General features: G+C 37.2%; 1 protein-coding gene across 1 annotated transcript in view; it reads left to right on the top strand.

Annotated features, from left to right (window-relative positions):
- Nucleotides 1-16238: 16238 nt before the first annotated feature.
- PELI1 (pellino E3 ubiquitin protein ligase 1) overlaps nucleotides 16239-27885 on the top strand; it is a 71251-nt gene continuing 59604 nt past the window's right edge. Inside the window, exon 1 of the mRNA XM_080813298.1 lies at nucleotides 16239-16300. The gene's annotated coding sequence lies outside the window, so the exon portion shown is untranslated. The remainder of the gene's footprint in view (nucleotides 16301-27885) is intronic.

Here is a 27885-nt window from a genome sequence, read left to right as displayed (position 1 = left end):
GGTATAGAACACACCCTCCAAGTGTCCTGATGTGCATAGAGGTGAGAGGACATTATGCCTGACTTTGAGGACAAATCATCTCATCCCTACCATCCTCCTGCATGATTGCCCATGCATTGATCCTGACTTGCATTTTAAGCATTTGTCAGCATACTTTTGGCAAGATTGTGCTAGGAGAACAGGTTTTATGAGAGGACAGTGATGGAAGATGTGATAATCTGTCCCTAATACCATTCTTTCTCTCCTCTGGACCTTGTCCTCCTCTAAACTCCATGATGTCATAGTCTTTAGTCAAGGGGCCAGGCTATAAAGGGACAAGGGGATGCCAAACTTTTTTTTTTTTTTTAAGATTTTATTTATTTACTTGACAGACAGAGATCACAAGTAGGCAGAGAGGCAGGCACAGAGAGAGAGAGAGAGGAGGAAGCAGGCTCCCCGCAGAGCAGAGAGCTCGATGTGGGGCTCGATCCCAGGACCCTGAGATCATGACCTGAGCCGAAGGCAGAGGCTTTAACACACTGAGCCACACAGGTGCCCCCAAACTTTTTTTTTTTTTACAACTGGTTGCCCTCTTCCTGCCCCAAGATGAGGTTAAGAAGGACAGGCCTGAATCAACATATTTTTTGAAAATTTTTTAAAATACTGGATTCATTTCACTGGATTTTGGTGAATTTTATCTCTTAAAATGTTACCACAACCTCAAAATGACATCAGAAGGCAAATTTCCATTCATTATTTATATAGAATTTATTATTATAAATCATTAACACAGGAAGTAATTTTCTTATCATTATAATAGATAATTGTTCATTGTTTGCTATCACTATAAAAGAAGGGGCAGTGTTAATCCCCTGGAGCTTCTGGGGCCAGGCCTGGAAAACCACCTGAACCTATCCAGCTCACCAATTAAGCAGCCATCACCATGTGTAACTGGGCACATGGAGCCCTAACACCTTCAGCCTTTGTCCTACACCTTTTCAGGTGTCCTACACCTATATCTTTTTTCTTTACTAGTTCTCAGACTTTCTAGATTCTAGCCTCCAGGGTTATTTCCTTGTCTGTAGCCTCAGGCATGATTCTGCTGACAACTTCCCTGGTGCTAACCTCTGCCTCTCCCTCTGTTCACAATCTGGATACCCAGTGAGACCATGGGTTCCCACTCTTCACCATGGACCTTCCCACGTAGCAACTTCCCAGTTCACCCAGCACCAAGGGGGACTTGGACACAAAGGTAGAAAGCAGAGAGACATGGTGTTCTCTTAAGTGAGCCTCAATTCTGGGGGTAGCTATTAACAGCTTGCTCTCATACCTGCATTGTGGCTCTGGGGGCATGGGCCATGGTGGTGTCAACATTATACCTGCACTAAGCTTTCCTCTACCTGAACCCTGGAATACATGACAGGGTAGCAGGGAGCAGTGCACAAAAAATATAGGGGGAATTGCAAAGCAGGGAGATGGACATTCAGAAATCAAGCATGTTTGCTTTGCCTGAGCTTATGAGCAACCAAGTTTTCCTGCACCAAAGAGGCAGGACCCAATAAAGACCCAGCTCTGTTACCTCATTCAGACTTCAGTCAGGACCTTTCTTACCCAATTCAACTTATACTCAGCTTCCACAGTTGGTTTTGGTCAATTGATATTTCAGAGTTTCGGCCTCATCTCCTGGCAATAGTTTGAGCTCTTGGGTTAGGTTTAGATGTGATGGTGATCTTCTGTTACAGACATTGATTTGCCTTCTCAGGGATACTTCAAACATGCTTTGTAGAACACATGTGTTATGTAGCTAGGAGACAACAATAACTCCTATGCTCACCTCTGCATGGGGCTCTAGCCCTCCGCCCAGCCCAGTTAGCTCTAATCCCTAAGAAAGGGATTTGAACAACTTCGGAGCAGGTATAGTAAGAGGGAGAGGGAAGAAGTCGCTAACATTTATTAAGCCCTTGTTATAAGCCAAGTATTCTTCTAGACATTTTGTTCATAGTATCATGAACATAGTATCATTTTGTTCATAGTATTTCATGATTCATTAGAACATAATTTCCATGAGGTCAGAGAACTTTTCTGTTCCATCTCCAGTACCCAGAACAGTTCCAGGCTGATAGAAAATGCTCAGAAAATATTTGTTGAGCACACACAGGACCCAGATTTTGGGTTCTAAATGCCATTCCCTAATAAAAGGAACCAGGGCTCTTTGGAGAGATGGCTGACTTTAGAAGAGAAAATACAAGATGAGCCTAGAGCATCTTATAGTCCCAGAAAACAAAGAAATGCTCAAAACCACAAAAGGGTCAGAATATTTCGAAGGGGCACAGGAAAGAGCCTGAAAGGGCTCTCCATTGACAAAGCTGGAACAATTTGAATAGCAAAATAAACAACATAGCATTAGATTACTACCTAAAATATAAAATATTTGTAAGTCCATAGTAATATAAATGAATGAATAAAAGTTAATTAATTAATTAAGAAAAAAACCCTCTTCCTTGCGAAAGAACTCCAAATATTATTTAAGGACATTGCCCCTCCAGGAGGCAGAGCTTAATCCCCCATTCCACACTCCCATCTTGACTGTCTGCAACCTATGCCCAGCCTCGTTCCCAGAGCTCCCCATTCTAGCTAGGCATTTACAGCTTGTAATGACCTTGTCACTATAGGTGTCTCAAATTAAGACAATCTTAATAACTATTTGCTGCTTAATATAATCAAGTCAAATTCTGCCCCTAATATACATGATCTATATTTAAAGCATTTGAGTATTTTATACAGTTATCCAAGGGCTCAGAAAATATATATATATTTAAGGATATTATTTATTTATTTGAGAGAGAGAGAGAGAGCAGGAACAGAAGCAGGGGTGTCGTAGAGGGAGAAGCAGACTTCCTGCCAAGCAGGGAGCCTGATGCAGGACCTGATCCCAGGACCCTGGGATAATGACCTGAGCCAAAGGCAGATAGATGCTTAATGATTGAGCCACCCAGTCGCCCTCAGAAAATATTTTCTTTTGTGTCTTAAGGTTTGAGTAATATCTTATATTTGTTGAAGTCATATGTGGGGGCATAGTGTTCACTATAAACCTGTATTATTATCGCTCATTTTCACAAATAAGGAAACTGAGAGTCAGTGAAGTTAAAGAACTTCCCTACACAACTAGTAGTAAGTGGTAAAGCCAAAATTTAAACTTATTCTGATTCTTATACCTCTATTTTCCCACTTTGCCATCCTGCCTCACCAAAAAACAAACAAAACAAAACAAAACAAAACAAAAAACCCTAAAAGTTCTATAGATTCAGTATTCCATATGCAAAGCGCTGTGAAAACAGGTAGAGCTAAACTTATGTCTTCCAACTTTGTTTCAGATTCTACATGTGTGCTGAGCTTATTGTTTCTCGCCTGATGATTTACTTTCTATACTTGCCTGACAGAGAAGGTAACAGATGCAGTGTGAGAGCAAAAGAGTAGGAAAATGTGTCCTGATGCCAAAGTCAAAATTAACAAGAGGGAGAAGTTGAAAGAGGAAATTTTCTTTTTGATGAGTTTGGTTTGGATCACTCATGCTTCTATAACAATTTAGAAATCACAGAATATTTTGGTACTCTACCTTGTTTTTTAAAATTGTTTCTTTAATTGAAAGGTTTGCAAATTTTAAAAGAATAGATAGTTTAATTGTTCCCAGTTATTTGGTTAGATGCATTTCTTTTTCTACCAGGTTCTGTGATCTGCAGAGACCACCATGTCTTACTCATTTTTTAAATCCCTACTGCCTGACAAAAAGTAGGGACCTCCAAAATAATGACTGAGTGAAGGAATAAAGGAATAAAGGAACAACAAGCAAATTATTATCAAGTCAAAAGTAGTCCAAAGGAGTCAGGCATTCACAGATGAAGTCTTCTCTACCAACCAGAGAGTTCTTTCCAGTCTTTTATTAATCCTTTTGATAGGACAGATTTTCTTTCCTCAAGACTACAGGGTGCTTAAAAAGCAGATTCAAATTCAGTTAACACCCACTGAGTACCTGCCATGTGTCAAGATAGTTCATGTACAATAGCTTATGTAAAACATCTAATAACCTTGCAGCTATTATTATCCCCATCTTTCAGATGCGGATGCTCAGGCTCAAAGAAGTTAAATGCTTTGCCATTGGTCTCACAGCTAATAAGGGGCACGACTGGAAGATGAACCTGGTCTCAATTAAATTTCAGCACTCACTCCACTCCCCCTCCGTTTCCTTACAGTGTACCAACCCACTGCCACATTTTGGTAGAATTTATGGAACACCTTTTTTACCACTTAATATCCCTGAAATAAGAATGCATTTTATAAATGATAACCTTTAAAATTCCTTGAAATGTGGTAATGGTTTCTCAAAAAATATTGAATTCACCACCTTCATCCTGTATCATTACCTCTGGCCAAAAGCTAGTATTGGAGACCTCTATTCTGATGTAATGTCAAAAGAAAGCTGAAACAACCTAACTGCGATAATTTAAAGAACTGTAGGAAAACAGCTCTGATCAAAAACCTTTTCTGCATTATTTTTATTTTGTCACTTAACTATCAGAAATTCTTAGCTTAGTTAATAGCAATTTAATTCGCTCTTTTCCTCTTAACCTCAACTGGGATCACCCCAGAGGCAATGAGGGTTTTGATTGGGAATGGAGTGGAGGGCCAGTGAGGGAGATGATACCACTGCAGAGGAAAGATAATAAGGTTCCTCAGGAGAATGTTAAACAATAGGGACAGGTTAAGGAGTGGAGCTTAAAATGAAATAAACATTCTAAGACGGTAAATAAATACACTCTAAGTAGAGACTACCATACATTAATAAAAGTATTTGTAAGAAACTATGGCAGGTAAGCAAAGGGAAGCTGTTATCTCACATTTATGAATAAGTCAACCAAATGCTCAGGCTGAAGTGAAATAGTCCTTTATTTATTTATTTATTTATTTATTTAAAATTATTTTTATTAACACATAATGCATTATTTTGCCCAGAGGTGCAGGTCTGTGAATCATCAGGCTTACACATTTCACAGCACTCACCATAGCACATACCCTCCCCAATGTCCGTAACCCAAAGTCCCTAATTTATATTCAGACATCAAAACCACTTTTAAATCACTGATTATTACCCTGCTCTAAAACAACTGTTGCCTTTTGTACCAATTACCAACCAAAACACTCTCAAAATTGATTATCTAGGTCTTGATCAAAAGTATCTAAGAAGCCAGCGAGTTCCTGCATTTGACCCAGGGTCATTGGATCCACTTTTTCTGTCTCATCTAGTAAGATTCATGGTCAACTCAACAAAAATTTTGTCCTGACCCAGAAGTCCCAGGTCAATTTTCAGGTCAAGACCGAGGTATTTGTACATCAGTTCAATGCCCCGTAGGTACAGCAATGGAGTACTATCCTCTCACTGGCCCACGGGGTCTGTGTTCCAGTTTACTGGACAAACCAAAATGGACTCCAACCCATAGTTCCTCCTTTTAAGCATGAGGGGCCATGTTTTGTATCTCATAACCCAACCCCATGGTTGTTGCTAATTGGATCAGGGGATGGCATCTAATTCAAGGAAAGCCCCTTTGTAGACTGCCCAGAAACGTACATAGTCTGGTTGAAGAACACTTTCTGATAGTTGCCTAACTTGGACAAACTGAGTTCTCTCTCTTTGATAGATGAATGTTTCAGGGATGCAGAGATGCAATGATGCAGAGAAAGTAAACTGGCCATTGGAAGTGGGGGAAGAAGACAGACACAAAAGAGAGCATAATAAAAGGGAATAGCTAAGTTACTCTACTGTAGAACAGCAGAGTAGATGTGGGCAACAAGGATCATGAACAACCTTCCAGTTCTATTTTCTGAGACAGCTGGCCACGGTTCTTTTTCCTGAGATGTTTTGTTTATTCAAATTTATCCTGAGTCCTCATGAGCCCCAGAGCTTTGGTCAGAAATGGTTACGTTTTAACCAAATGGTTAGGGTAATGTGTAACATGAGTACCTCAGCGGTTTAACACAATGAAAGTTTATTTCACTTTTTGCAGAATTTGCTCCAGATTTAAAAGACTGTTCAGGGCATATAAAATTCCAGATTTCTAGCTGAGAATTGGTCACTGACTCAAAAGTCCTCCCTATATATGATGCAACACTTCTGCTCCCAGTAATTGTCCAGAGCTTATCACAGGGTCCTGTTAATGACAAGGAAACTGAGAAATGTGATTTTCCAAGTACTGGGAAGAAGAAAACTGGAAATAGGAGTGAATCAGTTACCTAAATATGGGATACCTTGCTACCATACTTTTAACCTTTTCTTGGTGCTTTATGTTAATCATTTTAGCCCTTCCTATGCTTCACTGAAACCCACCAGTTAGTGTTACATTCATGTCATTTAACTCACCTTTGATTCACTGTCAGACATACCTGGTCATGCCTCTCTAGTCACTAGCAAATTTGATGCTTCACAATAAATTTAACAAAACTTGTAGCAAGCAGGGACTTGCACTGTTGAGTAGATGCTTTCAGTAGATGCTTTTTTTCCCTACTAAAATAAGAACAGTAGCAGAGAATGATGGATTTTTGCCATGTGTCAGGGAAGGCAGGGGAGTGGGGTGAGAAGATAATGAGAGCTACTGGAATCATCTCAGTAAGATCAAACTACTGTAATTTATTTTTTTGTAATTCTGTAATTTACTTCTTCTCTAGGAAGAGTAAGTTCAATCTAAAAAGAAAAAGGGGGGGGGGTAGATGGAGCTAAAATTTACAGAGTATCTACTATGTGCCATCATTTCATACAGATATTACCTAATTTACTTACAACCAAGGAATATCTATGGGTTAGATATTACTATTGTCCAGCTGGTAAAATTGAGACATGAAGAAGTTATATGATTTGCCCAAAGTCACACAGTTATGATGACTGAGAATTCAGGCTCCTAAATCCAGATCTTCAAATCCATGCTTCAAATCCAAATCCACAATTTCATGAAACACAAGCAGGAGCAAACCTAAAATACATCTTGGAAGACACAATCCAGATTATCTGGGGCTATTCCTAAAGGAAATAAAGTTCAGGAAGGATTGAGTTGATTTTAGAAAAATCCCTGAGGATTTTGAAGATGATGATCTTATTCATAAATGTGAAATAACAGCTTCCCTTTGCTTACCTGCCATAGTTTCTTACAAATACTTTTATTAATGTATGGTAGTCTCTACTTAGAGTGTATTTATTTACTGTCTTATTTATTTATTACCGTATTTATTTATTTATTTATTACCGTATTTGTTTACCATCTTAGAATGTTTATTTCATTTTAAGCTCCACTCCTTAACCTTTAAACCCTATTGTTAAACCCTATTGTTTAACATTCTCCTGAGGAACCTTATTATAATATATAGATATATTATTAAATTATTATCTATCTATCTATCTAAAGTGATCACTTTCAAGCAAGTGATGAGAGTCCTAAGTCAGTGTTGCTACGTAGTTCCCTGTGAAATAGACTGTAAGGTGGAGATTTGTACATAGGAGTCTTGCTTTCAGGATTGATCACCTGTAGGGGAAGTGAAAGAAACTGAGCAGAAGAATAAGTTGGGCTATGATGCAGTCACAACAAAGTTCTCAGCCTTTTCACAGGAAGATTATAGGGATAGGATGCCCTGCAGAATTGTCCCAACTGGGACAATGTGACCAAGCCTCTGTACTTCTGTATCAACTAGTTATTGTGTATGGGCTGCCCATAGGAAGGAAGGCATAACCTTAACCAAGTGGCTCTCTTCAACCAAGGTCAATCTCCAAAATGAAACTTGGCTGAGATCTATCTGTTACCAACACTCTCAGAAGTTAGGGAATGAATGTTTCATCCTGAGGCAGTAGAGAAATCCAAGCAGTCCCATTGGAATCCACTGGACCCACCATACCCACCTTTGTGGAAGGTTTTCTGGAGAGAATGGCTCTGGAGTTAAGTCCTAAAGGACAAGCAAGGGTTATCTAGAATGGCACATATGAAGATATGGCAGCCTGGGGAAAGTTTAGGACAGTTTATCAAGCCCGTGGGAACAAATAATGCATAAGAGAAAGCAGCAAGTGCTGAGGTTTAGATGTAGAGGTCAGATCCTGCAGGACATGGCACACTATGATAAGGAGTTTGACATTCTTCCTGAAGGCAATGGGAGGGCATTCAATACTTTTATTCAGGGAGTGATATAATCAGAAAGATCATTCTGACAATAGGTGGAGAGTATATCAGATGGGATGAAACTGAAGGAAGAGAAGCAGACTCATTAGGAAGCTATGACAGTGATCCCAAAGGGAAGAATAATTCACAAGTAGCAGTAGCAGTGAGGACAGATAAAAGTGAATATTAAGGATATTGCAGAGATATTAAGTGGGCAAAACTGAGAAAACTCAAGAAATCAATTAAATGTTGTGGGTAGGGAAAATTTTAAAGTCAAGAGTAACTCAGAGGATGGTTCCATGTTTGTTGATATAAATTCAGAGGGAAACATTTGTGGAGCATTCATGTGGAGATCTCCTCCAATAGATATTTGCCCTCCTCTGGAGCTCAGGAGAGAAATCTAGGTTGACGACAGAGCCAGAATTCACATATGGATGACAATAGAAGTTACGGGAATGGAAAATTGTGTTCTGATGTACATAGACACAGAAGAAAAACTATTTAAGGTGAAGAGGAGCAAACAAAGAAGAGCTAGGAATGTAGGAGGAAAATCAGGAGAGAGGGATACCTTGGAATTGAAAAGAGAGGAGAGTGTTAATAAGTTCCAAGTGCAGTTGAATGCCACTGAAAGATTTTTTTTTAAAGACAATTTTCCATAGTATTGAGTAAGTTGGAGGTCACTGGTGACCTTGGCAAGGAACAGTTCATTGACATGAAAAAGACAAAACAAAGACAATAAAAGAAACATGACTGACCTTAAGGACGTTATGCTAAATGAAATGTCAGTCACCAAAGCACAAATACTGTATGATTCCCCTAATATGAAGTACACAGAGTTGTCAAACTCACAGAGATAGAAAGTAGAATGGTAGTTACCAGGGGCTGCAAGTGGGGAGGAGGAATAGAGAATTATTGTTTAACAGATATAGAGGTTCAGTTTGGGAAGTGAAAAAGTTCTGGAGATGGATGGTCGAGACAGTTGTAGAGCAATATCGGTGTACTTGATGCCACAGATCTATTCATTTAAGTTTTATATTATGTGTATTTCACTGAAAGAAAAAAGAATAAATATATTAAATGAGAAGTGAGAAAATGTAGGGACTGAATATAGCCTTTTCTCAAGAAGTTTGGATGGGAACAGAAGGAGCAAGAGAAGGTAATGGCTAAAAGAGGGTGTACGGTCGTGGACGGCATTTTGAGGAGAGCCAGTAGAGAGACTCCCTGGAGGGGGGCCTGGGTGGTTCAGTTTTTAAGTGTCTGCCTTTGGCTTGGGTCATGATCCCAGGTCCTGGGATTGAGCCCCACATCAGGCTCCCTTCTCAGTGGGAAGCCTGCTTCCCACTGCTTGTATTCCCTCTCTTGCTGTGTCTCTCTCTGTCAAATAAATAAAATCTTAAAAAGACAGAGAGAGAGAGACTCTCCGGAGATATCAGGGGTGCATCAAAGAGAAGCAGTTCTGTGATCTGAGCAAGACAAAAAGATGGTGAAATGGGGGCCTTGAGAGCAACAGTTCAATCTCATTCTGGTGAACACTTGAGAAGGGTGGAGTAACATAACAGAAGAATGACTTTTGACCCAGAAAGGATAAAAAAGGTCTTGCTCTCCCCAGATGATGAACTTCAATTGAGAAAATTTAGTAAACCATTAATGCTCTCTTGAGGTTTAAAAATCAACATCTAGGGGCACCTGGGTGGCTCAGTGGGTTAAGCCTCAGGTCATGATCTCAGGGTCCTGGGATTGAGCCCCGTGTCAGGCTCTCTACTCTGCAGGGGGCCTGCTTCCCCCTCTCTCTGCCTGCCGTTCTGCCTCCTTGTGATCTCTATCTCTCTGTGTCAAATAAATAAATAAAATTTTTTTAAAAAAATCAACATCTAGTTCATTTGACAGTTTTAAGCAGCTAATAGTGGCCACACAGTCTTTTACAGATTACATTGGTCAATCACATAATATAGTGTGTCGTGTGCCATGAATAGACACAATGATAATATTGTGATATGTAAGTTTTTATTTTCCCATTATGTGTTGGGTGACATTTTATCCAATAAAGGACAAAAACATACATGAACTTCAGAACTCACTAAAATGTCAAAAAAGATAATTGTCTAAATTTTAAGGGAGAGTATTGTCTGAAAGTTACACTCTTAAATAGTTCCCCTTTTCACTAAATTTGAAAATACTATATACTTTTATAGTATGTTATTTTAAATACCTAGAAGAAAAATATATTCAAATCATGGGTCCCCTTGAGTCACTAGGAAAAAAAATATAGTAAAGTAAAACAACAAACTATTTTCTCCAGAGTGAAAAACAGAAGGGTCTTTTTAGAAGCACCACATTTAATTCATATATTTTTAGTCTGTCTAAATGGTCTGTGCAAATTAGTATCATACACATCAGAAATAATGCTCAAATGTTGTACTGTATTTATTTGTCGAGACATAAAAGTTTATAAATTACAAAGATAGAAATCTTTAATATACCTTTTCATGAACATACACATACCCTCACAAAGTGCTTGGGGAAGTCGTGGCTGTTGGCCACAATTATGTGAATTTGCATCATTTCTTAGTTATATAAAGACACAGCACCAGGAAATCAAATACAAACAGAAATGCTCTCTCACTTCCAGTCCCCTGATGTGAATGGAGTTTTGGGCTTTTTGTGGCAGTTTTTAGATTTACTCTATATAAATATGTAGATGGTTATAAGAGCTCTCCTGTTGGGTACATGTGTATGAACTTGTCATTAAAAAAACTTCAGAGTTGGGGCACCTGGGTGGCTCAGTGGGTTAAGCCACTGCCTTCGGCTCAGGTCATGGTCTCAGGGTCCTGGGATCAAGCCCCACGTTGGGCTCTCTGCTCAGCGGGGAGCCTGCTTCCTCCTCTCTCTCTCTCTGCCTGCCTCTCTGCCTACTTGTGATCTCTCTCTGTCAAATAAATAAATAAAATCTTTTAAAAAAAATAAAAATAAAAATAAAAAAATAAAAAATAAAAAAACTTCAGGTTCATAATATGAGGTGGTAATAATGACACTAATATACAACTTTCTGTGCCACTATATGAATTAACCTCAAAAAAAGTAAATTTAAAGTCTATAATTGGCAAGAAGTATGTCATAACCATCATAAAAGATGTGTAACACAAGTATGACACAAAAACAAGTATGTCTTAGGAAGCGCCAATACTCATTGTGTGTGCATGGGCATTTGATATTGAGGATACGCCACATTCGAGATGAGAGTTCAAATTGTCCCCTGAGGTCTGGAACATGTGAACCAATTAAAAGTTGTAAAGAGAAAAAGGAAGGAAATTAAAAGATTGGTCTTCTCTGAGAAGCTGTCAAGCAGGTGGAGATAAGATTCCCTTTCAACATTTTCTTTTTTTTTTTCATTTTATTTTACTTTATTTCTTCTCAGTGTTCCAAAATTCATTGTTTATGCACCAAACCCAGTGCTTCATGCAACATTTTCTTCTGATAAGCAAGGAATAGTTACATCCCGTCTTTACACTGCTGCTGCTAGAATGCTTCCTTTCCTTTAAAGGGGAAGAAAACAGGACATTGTGTTCTTTTAATGAATTTACTATCTGAGCCTCATCTAGGTGTGTAAAGTACTGTTCTAGGCCAGTTACTCAATTGTTGCTTTGACAAGGTCTGTCATACTGATTGAATGTTTAAATGATTTCTTAGAAAATAAAATAAGAGTAAATGTTTTTAAAAGGAGAAATGCTGTCCTAATAATAGATGGACTCTTCCCAACTTACAGACTAATCAATATACATGTGCTATTTGAGGCCTTAAGCTGGAAGAAGGAATTTTCAGAGTATCTCTGGTATAATACAGCTTCATAATAGATCTCTCTATGTTGTTATAAACTCAGATCATATTTCATAAAATATCTGAAGCCCATCAGAAGACCTGTTCACAATCAGTTACTCTTTATTAATTAAATGCTCTAAGTCTTCATGTGTATGGGACCCACCTATAAAAACTCTCTGATGTTCTTAAGCACCATTTAGAAACAAAGTCAAAGTAAGATTTTCCTAAAAATATTGATCATTACTCTCTATGGTGTTCGAACACTTTGAAACAAAAATCAAAATGAATGGTTTAGCATGGTTTTTAAATGGAGCATTAAAATTGGAACTGTCTTAGAAACTCTACAAAAAAGTAGTTATAGCTACATATCCTCCATCTACTGTGAATTTGCCCGGGGAAGAAAATATTTTCCTTTTTCTTATACTTTAAACTACATCCATTTCTTTGACTTTTTTTTTTTAAAATAGCAAAAGGGCTTGAACAAAACTAACTTTATGCATAATTATGTTTTTGTCATTGACATAAAGCACCACATCTGCGTGAACAAATATATATGTCTAAATTAAGTAATTATCTCCCACACAAAGTTTTCTTGCAACCCAAATAAAATGTTAAAGCTATTCAGTAACAAATGGTATTTTTTTGTTTGCTTGGATGTTGTCTATGATCATTAACCAATTGAAAGTTTCTTAATAGCTATTTTTAAATTGTTAAAATTTTTCATTAAATATACATCAAACACCTAAGCAGGACATGGGACTTTAAAAGAACATGCAAGTCAGTAAAAGTAATGTGCAGTAAATGAAAACATTATTTTCTTATATTTCTAGGAATACTTTTCATAAATATTTTTTCAAATGTTTTCATGAATAGACTGGAGAGTGAAATTTTCTAATTAGTATTTGAGTTATCTGAAAGATACTAGCTAAGCAATAGTTGGCTCATTTTTTTAAAGTTGGTAATCAAATCTATTACTCTCAAATTACATTGAATGTAGTTTTTAGCTTTTTTTGTTTTTTCATATCTCAGGGTGGACACTGTGGATCATGATTATCATCATGATCCACAGTGTTTGATGAGACCATTCATGGTTGATGAGACCATTCATCAACACAACACTATAGGGAAAGTATAGGAAATACAGTTCAACATTGTATGTAAGACCTACCATATATATTACTCTTTAAAGTAAACTCTTGGTTTATTTGGTGCTGAATACCTGAATTTTTTAAATTATTAACATTTAATTTTTAAAATTTAATTTTTTATTAACATATAATTTATTATTTGCCCCAGGGGTACAGGCCTGTGAATCACCAGGCTTACACATTTCACAGCACTCACCATAGCACATACCCTCCCCAATGTCCATAACCCAAACACCCTCTCCCTACCCATCCCCGCACCCCCCAAGCAATACTCAGTTTGTTTTGTGAGATTAAGAGTGTCTTATGGTTTGTCTCCCTCCTGATCCCATCTTGTTTCATTTTTTCCTTCCCTACTCCCCAAACCTCCCGCCCTGCCTCTCAAATTCATATCAGAGAGATCATATGATCATATGATAATATGGTCATATGATAGTTGTCTTTCTCTGATTGACTTATTTTGACTTATTTTGCTCAGCATAATACCTGAATTTTAAGTTCAGAGATCTCTGAGGAACATCTGGTATCCGTTTTTTCTTACAGAAGTATAGAATGCGGAGAAATCCAATTATTTTACTTTCCTGATAGCTTGAATTCCTAACAAATTATAATTTCTTATAACTTGAACAAACACATTTTAGATACTGTATGATCCAGTATTAACACATAATCCAAGTTGGTATTAAAGTGCTGGGACTGTTTTGTTGGGCTCTATGACACAAAATAGTGTTAACCTTTATTTAATATGTCTATTTGTACTGTTTCCCAATATAGGAAACTTTAGTTATCTGGCATCATTAGAAAAGAGGTATTATTCCACATAGGAAATTTTCCAGATACTTGAAGCTCATCCCTTTGAATGCACGTTTAATTTTAACCATATCTATTTTTAAACTTTTTAAAATATGCAATACTTTCCCCTGTTTTCTTAAACAGAGAGTGATCAACGTAATGTCACTGATTCTTGATTACTGGGGTCTTAATTGTACACATTTTATTGTAACCACTGTTACATTCAACCACTTCATGTATTCAACAAAACTCTAAGGCTGGTGTTGTGTGTTCAGGGCTCTTGCCTTTTATACAGAATTGTAGACAAAATGCTTTATAAGTTCCTGTGTTTCTTGGGCTTATAAGAGGGGTGAGGTGTGGGAGAAAGAAATTTAAGTTTCATATCAGACAGACATGAATTCAAACCCCAGGTCCACTGTTTACTAACTATGCAATTTGGGGGGAATTTATTTAATGCTTCACAACCTCAATTTCTTCATCTAAAAAAGGGCTGCTTCTAAGTACAGAATGGTTGCAAAGAAAGAATTCAATAATAAATGTAAAGGGTCTGGTGCTCCCAATCCTCAGCCTCCTGCTGTTGTGCTATTGGCATCAGTTCTTGATCCTACCAACTCACTCCTCTCACAGTTCCCCAGCCCCCGTAGACCTTGACAGCAGGGGCCTCCCCAACCTGTTCATCACTGTATTCATAGTTCCTGATGTCTGCTATTAATGCCCGAAAGGGTGGTCTCTGGTAAAACACTTGTGTTGGAATCCTGACCTTCCTGGTTTCTGTGTGATTGTGGGCAAATGTAACCACTTGCCTCTACTTCTGTTTCCTTGTCTGAGAAATGAGGGGAATCATAATACATACCTCATAGGATTAACTTAGCTATTTATGTAACTATCCCTCACACATAGTAAACATAATAAGCACAATAAATGTTAGAGTCTATAATAACTGGGGGTTTAAAAATATTGCTTCTAGTTTTCTGTGACTAGGGGAATGAAATATCAAGTTTATTTAGATGAGTTTAATATTAGTACATTTTCTACTAATACAGTTGTGAGTTTTAGTATATAACTTTTTAAACTTTTTTTTTTTTTTCCTTTTTTTTTTCCCCTAGCAGCTCAGAAGTTTTACCTTTGGGTTACTGGGTCCTATTTTGATTGCTGGATAAATGATCTCAAGATAATTGGGATTTTTATGCTATAGGACTATGAGATAACCTATCTTTTTTTCTTTTTTATCTTTATCTTTTTTTTTATTTTTTCTTTATCTTTTTTTTCATTTTCTCTGTTCCATTTATGAAAATAGATTTGAAGTTTCTTCTAAGCTAACCAGCTTACCTGTGTGCAGGTATAGAAATGTTTGCCTTTTATTCATGTGTGGTTGACCATATCAATAGCCTAGGTCACAAATGGCCATGTCATCAGTAAAAATTCATAGCAGTTATATTTCTAAATCTTAGTGTCTAACTTATTTCAAAATGGAATGCTTACATTATGTATTACATTTCTTTATGTTAAGTATCACCTATTTGTCTTCAACTCCTAGCTCAGTCTAATCATCCTGTTGAGTAATCCATTGGAATTTGAAATTGGAGAGTGAAAGATGAGGGTAGAGAGCTATGGTTATGGAATGAATAGCAACGAATTGCTTTGAATAGCAAAATAATCTCATGAGTGTTATTATATGGTTCTAACTGAACAACGAAATTTAGAAATTAAATAAACAAACGTTTAAACTGAACCTGCAATTATGAAAGTTTTTTTTTAATTTCATGTCAATTCTACTACTTTATATGTATAGGACAAAGTTTTTATTGAATTCCTGTTTATTCTTCTCAGTCAGCAAGATCACTTCTGAGTGGCAGAGCTTTCCTGAATTCTAGTCTTCTGGGGGATAATAATTACTTTTCAGGATTTCCCTAAACGTTGTTAAGTCTGGTCAGTAAGAAACTAAAATGTAGATGTCTATCATAGTAATGATAATCTTCATATGAGTCAAGTTGCTTTCTTTAAAAGTATATAATACTAATGGGCTTTTCCAGTACCTTTTCCCCCTCTACATCAAGAAGGTTTTTTTTTCTTCCTGCTTCCTAGAGATGACCTTTGAAATTCTTAAAGCCAGAGAGAAACTAGGGAGTGCAGGCAAGATGTTCAATAAGCAAAGGGAGAGGCAGGCTAGTGACCCATGATTTAGAACATGTTGTTTATGAGAGCGTCTTAGGAGAGGGAATTATAGGAGGGTTTTATGGGAATCCTGGTTGGGGCTGGGAAGGAGGCTGGAATCTCTCACCGTAGGGATATAAGTGTTGTGGTCAAGCACTAGAATGTCTGACTTGACTTCAAGAAGTATCTTCAGCCTGATATGTAACCTCGAGAGAAATGTTAAGGGTAAGTCTGAAGCAAAAATCTAGTGGTATATTTTGTACTATTGCCTCTCAAGAGAATGGTATTAGGGATAAGAGATGGAAAAGTAATTGTTATGATATATTTGGAAAATGTGGCCATTATGCAATGTGTTGCCTCTAGTATCTCTGATAGTTCTTTATACCAGCATTTGCTTAATTTGTGGAGAACCAAATGTATGACTATAATTTACAGAGGCCTTGGGGAGCAGAAAATCTATCTCAATATGTAAATCACCAGGCATTCAGTTTTATTTATTATGCTGATCTGCTGCCACTTAGTTAATTAATCAGACTCTTTACAAATTGTTTTCAAGGTTCATACCTAGAATAAGACAATTTTTTAATCCGTATTCTGGACTCCCTTGGTCTATTTTTACTATTTTCCCAAACATTTTATGGGGATACTATTTTATGTATTTTCCTATACATATACCCTCAAGTCCAAGTCAGAGCTTTTTTTCTTTTCATTAGTGAGGCAAAGGCTTTTCTGTTTCTATTACTTCTCAGCTCCCAGGTAAATTGATTCTTCTCATCACCACACATCTTCATTAGGTAGTATGTCTCTCACTCCCCATTCACTAAAATATGTTAGAACTATATTCTTTGCATTCATCATGTACCAAGCTCTCAGTCTTTTCTTTCTATCAAGTCAGATTTTAAGCTAGTTTTCTTAGGCACTTTTACATTTATCTTTCTAGACCCCATGCCATTTCTACCTCTACATTATGATATTGTTTTTCTCACCTAAGCAGGTTTCTTTTTTAGTAAAAAAGTTAGCCTATCTAAAACCCAATCTACCTACATCTCCTATCACAATGAGTTACTGTTACACTTAAATATACACATATTTTGAGGCAGGATACCCCCATCAAGCCTAGTTCTCATGGGACTATAGTCCTATTGAGCTTGCTGAAAAAAATAAGTTTATTCTTCTTTTTAGTTGCCCGATTTCTGGGGGATTAGAAAGAGATGCTAACCCTGTTTTATGTATAGAGTTGATTCTCATTCTTCATGGAGTATGTATTCATGAATTAACCCACTAGCTAAAATTTATTTATACCCCCCAAATAAATGCTCATAGTGCCTTCGCAGGTCATTCATGGACATGCAAAGAGCAGTCAAAAATTTGAATTACCTGGCACCTGCATACCTAGCTGAGGCTGAACAAGGCAATGCTCTGCCTTCTTGTCTCAGCTCTCATAGTGGAAATAAATGTCCTTTTTGTGGTCTGGTTAGCACTAACTTGTTCAAATTTTTTGCTTTTTTTATTTTGGTGATTTCAATGTTTAAAATGGCCCACAAACATAGTGCTGAGGTGCTGTCTACTCTTTCTAAGTACAGGACAGCTATGATGTTGCCCTCAGAGAAAATATGCATCTTAGATAAGCTTCATTTAGGCATGAGTTATAGTGCTGTTGACTGTGAGCTCAATATTAATGAATCAACAATATATACTAAATAAGTTGTCTTTAAACAGAAGTATACATAAAATAAGTTTATCTATCCCTCAGTTGACTAAAATGTTGTGACCAGATGCTCACAGATCTTAATCTTGTATTTCCTTGAAGAGGCATGGTTCAGTATTCACTAATTCAGTGTTTGCAGCAACTTTATAGATCATAGCTACTATGAATAATGAGATTCAACTGTGCATGTGTGTACGTAATTTCTATGTAGCAAAATTACTGCCACTGGCTAATACCAGTTACTGAACCGCATATTATAGTTTATAATACACCTCTGAAAATCCTCTAAATTAAATCTTGTGAAATTATAAACACATTTACCCTTTGATCCAACAATCTTATTTCTAGAAATCTATCCCAAAATTATAATGGCAAATAAAAGAACACCCATAACTGTGAATCTTCTAATGGAAGCACACAACACCACCTTTGAAACAGTCTTGACAAAATTGAACTTGAATCTTTTATGCCTCTAGATCTAACTATCAATTTACAGAAAATTCAAGGGACAGAGGAATATGTAAAACATATGTAGATGCATGGGGTGCCTGGGTGGCTCAGTGGGTTAAAGACTCTGCCTTTGGCTCAGGTCATGATCTCAGGGTCCTGGGGTTGAGCCCCACATTGGGCTCTCTCTGCTCGGCAGGGAGCTTGCTCCCCCCACCCCGCCTGCTGCTCTGCCTTGTGATCTCTCCATCTCTCTGTCAAATAAATAAATACAATTTTTAAAAAACATATGTAGATGCAGTCAACAGAATCCAGACTAGACATTCTACTGGACAAATGACCTTATTTCCTCAACAACAGCCAACCCCCTACAACCACCTACATATATACACACACACACCACTTAAACCTTAAAAGAGACTTAAGCACTGGTAGTCTTATGGAAGAATGTTCATAGCAGCTTTATTCTCAATAACAAAAACTTTCGTTAACCAAATATCCATCAACAGGAGAAAGGAGACACATATTATAGCAGTGATAGCAATTATAGGAAGTAGACTAAATGAATCTCACAAACATTATATTGAGAAGAAGCTGGACTTAAAGAGGAGAAAGGCCTAGAACACACACTAATGTAAGGTTCAAAAAAGTCAACAGAGAAGTTTCCTGTGAAGGAGTAAGAGGCACAAGGGGACTATCTAAAGAGATGTAAATTCCTATGTGATGATAGGGATATGGGTTATATTGACATATCCATTTACCAAAACTGTATAGCTAAGTTTTATATGTTGAAATATATGTAACATTTTACCTCAAAACACTGTTAAAAAAATAAAGGAATGGAAGTTGGAGAGTGGATAGAAGTAGAGATGATACAAGGAGATAGATCGCTGGTCATGGTTGAACTGGGTGTTACATATATATATTACACTGATGAAAAGCTTTTTAAAAAAAGAGACTTAAGCGATAATAACAACCAATGGCATTTTGGCCATTAACAACTGTCTGGATAAGACTACAAACTCTATTACAAAGCTGTAATCATCAAGACAATTTGGTACTGGCACAAAAACAGACACATCGATCAATGGAACAGAATAGAGAGTCCAGAAATGGACCCTCAACTCTATGGTCAACTAATCTTCAACAAAGCAGGAAAAAATGTCCAATGGAAAAAAGACAGTCTCTTCAACAAATGGTGTTGGGAAAATCGGACAGGCAAATCCAGAAGAATGAAACTGGACCATTTCCTTATACTACACACAAAAATAGGCTCAAAATGGATGAAAGACCTCAATGTGAGACAGGAATCCATCAAAATCCTTGAGAAGAACACAGGCAGCAACCTTTTCGACCTCAGCCACAGCAACTTCTTCCTAGAAACATCGCCAAAAGCAAGGGAAGCAAGGGCAAAAATGAACTATTGGGACTTTATCAAGATCAAAAGCTTTTGCACAGCAAAGGAAACAGTCAACAAAACCAAAAGACAACTGACAGAATGGGAGAAGATATTCGCAAATGACCTATCAGATAAAGGGCTAGTATCCAAAATCTATAAAGAACTTATCAAACTCAACACCTAAAGAACAAAGAATCCAATCAAGAAATGGGCAGAAGACATGAACAGACATTTCTGCAAAGAAGACATCCACATGGCCAATAGACACATGAAAAAGTGCTCAACATCACTTGGCATCAGGGAAATACAAATCAAAACCGCAATCAGATACCACCTCACACCAGTCAGAATGGCTGAAATTAACAAGTCAGGACATGACAGATGTTGGCAAGGATGCAGAGAAAGGGGAACCCTCCTACACTGTTGGTGGGAATGCAAGCTGGTGCAGCCACTCTGGACAACAGCATGGAGATTCCTCAAAAAGTTGAAAATAGAGCTACTCTATGACCCAGCAATTGCACGACTGGGTATTTACCCTAAAGATACAGATGTAGTGATCCGAAGGGGCACGTGCACCCGGATGTTTATAGCAGCAATGTCCACAATAGCCAAACTATGGAAAGAACCTAGATGTCCATCAACATATGAATCGATAAAGAAGAGGTGGTATATATATACAATGGAATACTATGCAGCCATCAAAAGAAATGAAATCTTGCCATTTGCAACGACGTGGATGGAACTAGAGGGTATTATGCTCAGCGAAATAAGTCAATCAGAGAAAGACAACTATCATATGATCTCCCTGATATGAGGAAGTAGAGATGCAACGTGGGGGGCTTGGGGGGTAGGAAAAAAATAAATGAAACAAGTCGGGATTGGGAGGGAGACAAACTGTAAGAGACTCTTAATCTCACAAAACAAACTGAGGGTTGCTGAGGGGAGGAGGGTAGGGAGATGGTGGTGGGGTTATGGACATTGGGGAGGGTATGTGCTATGGTAAGTGCTGTGAAGTCTGTAAACCTGGCGATTCACAGATCTGTACCCCTGGGGCAAATAATACATTATATGTTAATAAAAATAGTTTTAAAAAATTATCTGGATATTTGAGTGTATTAAGGAAATATTCAGTAAGTTATTTTTAGGTGTGATAATCATGTTATAGTTTTGTTTTTAAAATAAAGATACTCAGTTTTTAAGAGACATGTATGAATATGCAGATAAAATTATATGGCATCTGGGATTTGTTTTGAAATAAGCCAGTGGGTGTAGTGGAGGTAGAGACAAAACAAGGTTGGCCAGGAGTTGAAATTTCTTCAAGCTGGATGATGGATGCATGGGATTTATTGGACTACTCTCTGTTCTTCTGTATATTTTGAAATTTCATATAATAAAAGGATCTATAAATAATGCATTAAAAACATTCTCTTATAAACTGAAAAACTCCAGGCTGCTAAGTCTGGTCGAATGGATGGAACTATATGACTTGGCTAATGTGCAACTCTGATTTTATCACAGAAGAGACAGGCTGGGGGCAGGAACCCCGGCTGGTAACACTAGCAGGGGGCGTGTGGTGACTCAGGTTGGGAGATTAGGAGTTTTATACAGTGACACAGCAGGGTGGGGTTGTGAAGAAACTGATCTCTGAGAGGTAACTGTGGAGGCAGGACAAGCAGGAGACAGATGCTTAAGACAGGTTGTGAAACTGAATGGGGGAATCATCTGAGAAAATATTAAAGCAGTACCAGTTCAGGAGACCTGGTTGGGAGGGATCAATCCTAAAAAAAGCAGAGCTTAACTAGGAAAAGTTTATTGACAAAGTCCAGGATTCCTGTACTCAGGCCTACAAAGAGATGTTAAAACAAAATGAAATGAAACAAAAACCAGTGAGTTTAGAGAGTAACTTACTACTTTACTTACTAATTCAAAGAACTAGAGAAGACTACCAAGGAGGGATTGGGTTGTGGGGTACCAGCCTAGTTGGGAGGATGAAACAAGAAGACTTAGAGTGAGCACCATGAACTTACAGTCCTATAACTTGACAACTTTAAATATAGCTGTTTACCCTAAATTCCCTCCACACCCCAGCCTGGCTCCCCAATATTCCCTAATCATGCCTCGAAAGTGTATATACTACCACTCCAGAGATGGTAATGCATCACAGTCGGTGTATTTTTTTTGTACTTGAACGTGAAGGAAGTAGTATTTTAGAAAGTCAGAAATGTTCTTAAAGGTATCAGTAAAAGATTTTTTTAAAGAAGAATATAGGTAGTTGTGGCAAAATATTTGAAACTGCTTTTAAAAATGAGTGAAAAGTTAAAAAAAAAAAAGTGAAAAGTAGACTTCCACAGCATGGCTGACTGAGCTAATTGTAGCCACCTTTTCTCATACAAATACATACATAGACATAGACATCCTGGGTAAATGTAACAACATAGCTGAACTGAGAGAAATCCTTATTGCCAGAGGGGGAAAAGCATTGTGTCAGGAGAAGGGGACTCAAAGCCAGAGACCTAAATCTCAGTTTTAAGGGCCTGGGGCCAGGGTTTTAATGCCCCTAAAGGGATTTGTAGTGGTCTGGCAGTGTTGAGGTTAGAACTGGGACCTCTGCTAACACCAGGACTTTCAGATAGCTGAAAGCCAATGTCCAAGCTCAAAACAGTCAGGCAGGAGAAAATTCCTCCTTATTTGTGAAAGATTCAGGCTTTTTGTTCTATTCAGTCTTTCAACCGATCAGATAAAGCCCACTCACATTAGGGAGTACGATTTGCTTTACTCAGTCTAGTGATTCAAATGTCAGTATCATCCAAAAACACCCACAGAGACACACCCAGAATAATGTATAAGCAAGTATCTGGCCCAGTCAGACACATAAAATTAACGATTGCTAGTACTTATCTCATAGAGTTGTGTCAAAGATAAAATGAGATAACAAAGCAGGATGCTTGGTCCAGGTAAGATCTTAGTAATGCAATAAATGTTAACTGTTGTTATTGTTATCACTCTACACTCCCTCCCTGGGGGATCTTTTTTTAAAGATTTATTTATTTATTTATTTGGGGGGGAGCAGGGGCAAAGAGAGAGGGGGAGAGAGAGAGAAGCAGACTCCCCACCAAGCACAGATTCCCGTAGTGGGACTTGATCTCAAGACCTTGAGATCGTGACCTGAGCTGAAACCAAGAGTTGGAGGCTCAACTGACTGAGCCACCCAGGCACCCCTGTCCCTGGGGGATCTTACCGATTCTTGGGTTCAGTGATGGCATGAGTCCTCAATATTTATCTCATGTCTACTGGATATCATCACATTCGCTTCAAACTCTGTTGTCCAAAATGAAACTCATTATTCTCTACAAAGTTGCTTCTCCTCCTGTGTTCACTATTTTAATGAGTAACTTCAATGTATAATGCCCAGTTACACAGCCAGGAACCTCAAAATTATCCTTCTCTCCTCTTCTCACTTCCCACATCCAATCAGCAATTAAGTCCCATTCATTCTATCTCTCGAATGTCTTTGGTATCTGTTCTCTTCTCTCCATTCTCCACAGCTACTTAGTTTGTCCATCATCTCTCACCTGAATTATTACATATTGTTTAACTGGTCACCCTGCTCAAACACAAATATGATTTATATCACTCCTTGGTTTAAATTCTTTCAACAGGGGCGCCTGGGTGGCTCAGGGGGTTAAAGCCTCTGCCTTCGGCTCAGGCCCTGATCCCAGGGTCCTGGGATCGAGCCCTATATCGGGCTCTCTGCTCGTTGGGGAGCCTGCTTCCCTTCCTCTCTCTCGGCCTGCCTCTCTGCCTACTTGTGATCTCTGTCTGTCAAATAAATAAATAAAATAAAATCTTTTAAAAAAAAATTCTTTCAACAGTTTCTCATTGCCAAACTCCATGGCATGGCATGGCATGGCATGGCATAGAAAGATTTCTGTGATCTGATCCCAGAAAAATTTACCTAACCTCATGATTCAGAGTGCCCACATCTCACCCTGAACTGCTTATAGGTCTCCAAATGGGCCATGCTATTTCATCTTCCATGTTTTTTCTTATAGTGCAAGCTATATTGAAATGTCCTTGGTCACCTGGTAAGTACCTAGTCATTTTTCAGGACTCAGCTCAAACACTACCTCCTCTTTGCAGTGTTTTCTGACTGTATTCTCATGTAAAACGATTATTCCCTTGTCTACATATCCACTGTTTCCAAAACATACTTCTAGAAAAGTGGTAAGATTTTGTTTTACTTATCTATTCCCTGGCTTAGAGGCTCTTGGAGTTTTGGAAACATGACTAATTAATTTTTTACATCCATATCTTGGCACTATGATCAATGAGTATTCAATGAAAGAATTAACGCATGAAATCTGAAGTATAAAAATACAAGTAATTATTCCATGAACATATAAATCAGTAGGTGTGGAAATGCAATCTAAATCTTCTCTCCATGAGTTTTCCACTTCTCTCATTATTTAATATTTTTTAAAGTTCCAAAATGACTGCTGCATATCTGTTGGTTGGCCTAATACTGAGAATATACAGGCTGCATTCTTTGATATAAAAGCATACTCCTTTAAAACATTAAAATCTTAACTAGCTTGTCGTTGACATTTTCCAAATATATCTAAAATGTCAGAGACAGCATTTGGGGCCTACAAATCTTTTGAGTGAAAGCCCAGGCCTTCAAATTGTGTGCCATTCACAGGTTTAAAATAGGAACATGTTCCATGTTGACTGTGAGCTATTTGGAGACTCTGAGAACATTAAAAGAGAATAATTTTATTTTAGGGAGGACTATTGGAAGGTAGAAATTTTAAGAGTAACCTACATAATATATGAATATTAAAATGCATGCCTCCCCCCTCAAAACACACATTATTACTCTCAAATCTGAGAGTCTTAGCAAGAGTTCAATATGTGGTCTAGGTCTTCCTGATCCCAAAGAGAAGACTGCCTGCATTTCTAGTAAAAAAAAAAAACTTTTAACATACATGAACTAATAGGATATAATCATTTGTCAGTATATAATATGAGAAATTTGGACAAAATATGAAAAGGTACATTCATATGCTGCAGATGAAACATTTGCAATAAAAGGAGAAAAATAAGTTTGTAACAGTTTTTTTCAGGGCATAAGGAAAGATTGGTGTATCTAATTCCCACTACATCATTTACTAGCAAATTAGATTAATTGCATGATGTTTTGGAGAAAGGTATCAATATTGTGATTTTTTCCTTTATATTCATATTCTAAATACTATTGTCATGTATGTTTGGAATGAGGGTAGAAACACAGTTTTAGTTGATTTTTATATGGTCCGATGGTGGAGGAAACATTAGAATTTACTGAGCAAATTCTCAAGATCAAGAATTTTTTAGAATTTAAGAGATCTAACAAAACCCAAGTTATTAATCCTCCAGGATCCACTTTCTTACTGAAATGACTAGGTATTTGAATATACCAAATTTGAAAGTGCAGATAAGCAAAAAGGATAGCTGTTTTGGTCAAAGAAATGTTCAGTATTAAACTAGATACATAGACTGAGTAGATGCTGGTAAGTGAAGGTGCACTCATTTCCTGTGACTAAACTTTCCTGAATTCAAAGCAGGGCAGATTTTGAAGAACTATACAGAAGTGTATGGAGAACACAATTTCAAAAAAGAGAATCACTGATTTTCATATATAAATGAATGCCACCTTGATTTTCTACCTGACTTTAGAGTACAAACCCCATAATGTCTAAATTGGGCTATTTCCACGTTATTATGGTGGTTGTTTCAAAGTAGTATATATTGACTGAATATTTGCTCTATTCCAAGGACTTTACATGTATTTCCTCTTTCAAGAAAAATTGATTGAACTAATAATAAGTGATGATCATACAAAAGATAAACTATTCCCACAATTTTAGTAACAAGTACACAAACTCCAGAATTATGTTGAAGTTGCTGCCAATGAAACCTAATTTTGAGCAATGTGTGGGTCTACCTGATTCTGGGAAATATACTTTATTTCATGAAGCTACTTTATTTCGTGAAACAGAAGAGCATGTAGCTCTTCTGATTATGTTCAGCTCTTCTGATTATGTACATACATAGAATACAAAATAACAATGCCTATAAATAAGAAAGAAGTTTACTTCTGTCTCACTTAAAAGAGGTGAAGAGATAGAAATTCCAGAACCCATGTCAGCTCTATGGTTATTAAGGATGCAGATTTCTTCATATTTCTGTTTCTACATTCACACATACTTTTTTTAAGATTTCATTTTATCTCCACTATTGACTTATTAGCTATACCTGTTTTATTTCTGATGGGTGTTCTAAGATTTAGAATGCACATTTTTAATTTATCACACCTGACCTTCAAATAAGAGTACAACATTTCACATATAATTTAATTCTAATAATATAATAATTCCATTTCCCCCTTCCATCCTTTGAATTATTATTGTGAAGCATTTTACTTCTACATATATTATGAACCCTATAAAACAGTTATATTTTTAAGTAGTAATTGTCATTTAAAATGTTTTAAATGGGGGGGGGGATCTTTTGTGTTTACTTACATAGTTACCATTTCCAGAAATCTTCATTCTTTACTATAAATACAAGCTTCTGTGTGTGTATGTGTGTATTTAATGTTGAAAAAGTTGCTTTAACATTTCTTGTGGTACAGTTCTGCTAGCAACATTCTCTCAGCTTTTGGTTTCTTTAGCTTTCATTTTTGAAAGATATTTTCTCTAGATAGAGGATTCTATGTGACAGAATTTTTTTCTTTCAGCACTTTTTAAAATCCCCTTTCATTGTCTTTTGACTTGCATAGTTTCTGATCAGTAGTTTATTGAATTTTTGTCTTTGTTTCTCTATACATAGGGTACCTTTCTTCCCCCCGGCTGCTTTTAACATTTTCTTATCACAAGTTTTCAACAATTTAATGATGATGTCTTTTGTGGTGGTTTTGTGAGTATGTGTGCTAACTCTGCTTAGGGCTCATTGAACTTTTTGAGTCTCTAGGTTTATAATTTTTATCAAATTTTTAGCTATATTACTTCAAAGAATTTTTCTGTCACTCTTCTCACCTTTCTCTCATCTGGAACTCCAGTTGCACAAAAATTAGAATACTTGGTATTATCCTACCAAGATCACTGAGGTTGTTTCCTTTTTTTTGTTTTTGTTGTCATTTGTTTTAGGTTTTTTCTTCACATGCCAGACTCTACTGCTTTGTCTTCAAGTTTACCAATCTTTTTTCCTGAGCATCCAATCTGCTTGAGTGTGAATCCCACCCAGTGAAATTTTTATGTTCATTGAAATTCCATATTTTTATATCTTTAATTTCTCTTTCAGTATATGGAGCATATTTATAATAATTTTTAATGTTGTTGACTGCTAATTCTGCCATCTTTGTCATTTCTGTGTTTATGTCGACTGACTTTTCTCCTGGTTATAGATTACATTTTCCTACTTCTTTGTATGTTCTAGTTCTCTTGCTAGTTCCCAGGCATTTTCATGATCTTCCTGCCTACGCCTTACGTGCTGGTGTTCCCCAGGATGCTATTATTGATTCTTCCTTTTCTGCTCTACATACTCCCCCTGGGATTATTTCATCCATTCCCATAGTTTTGACTGCCATCTTAATGATGGTATATTCCAATTATAACTTCAGCTGTCCAGATCTCTCTTCAGAGCACTAGAGTCATATATATATACATATACATATTATATATGTATGACTGCCTACTCCACTTCTCCACAGAGATGTCCAGAATTATCTCATACTCAACATATCCAAAGTGAATTCATCAAATTCCCCCTCAAAAGCTGTTCAATCTCCTGTATTCCTTAACTCAGTGAATGGCATCACTAGCTCATAAATCTGTGACTCATCCTTCTCCTTCCCTATAATAGATACTGTGGAAACACCCCCCCCCCCCGACCCCGTCAGCCTTTGTTCTTCATTTTCTGGGCAATCACCTCAGTTTTCATTGGGATAGCCATACCTTCTCATCACAACTTGGGGGAATCTGACTCCTTTGGGTCTAGGGAAAGGGTTTATGTCTTTATCCTTAAATAATTAACCTCATGTCATCCCCTGGCCATGTATAGACATGTTAATCAATTCTTGAATTGATTCAATTCAAGCTTCTGGGAAAGGTGTTTTCTCTCCTTCCTAAAAGAGTTTTCAAAAATTACTCTTTTTTTTCTTTTCATGTACCCAGATGGTAAAACTTAAAACCACAGGAATTTCATAAAACCACTCAC

This window comes from Martes martes (genome assembly GCF_963455335.1).
Source record: "Martes martes genome assembly, chromosome: 9".
Taxonomy (NCBI): domain Eukaryota; kingdom Metazoa; phylum Chordata; class Mammalia; order Carnivora; family Mustelidae; genus Martes; species Martes martes.
The sequence above is the reverse complement of the archived record's forward strand: the minus strand, read 5'-3'. Positions and strand labels throughout refer to the sequence as shown.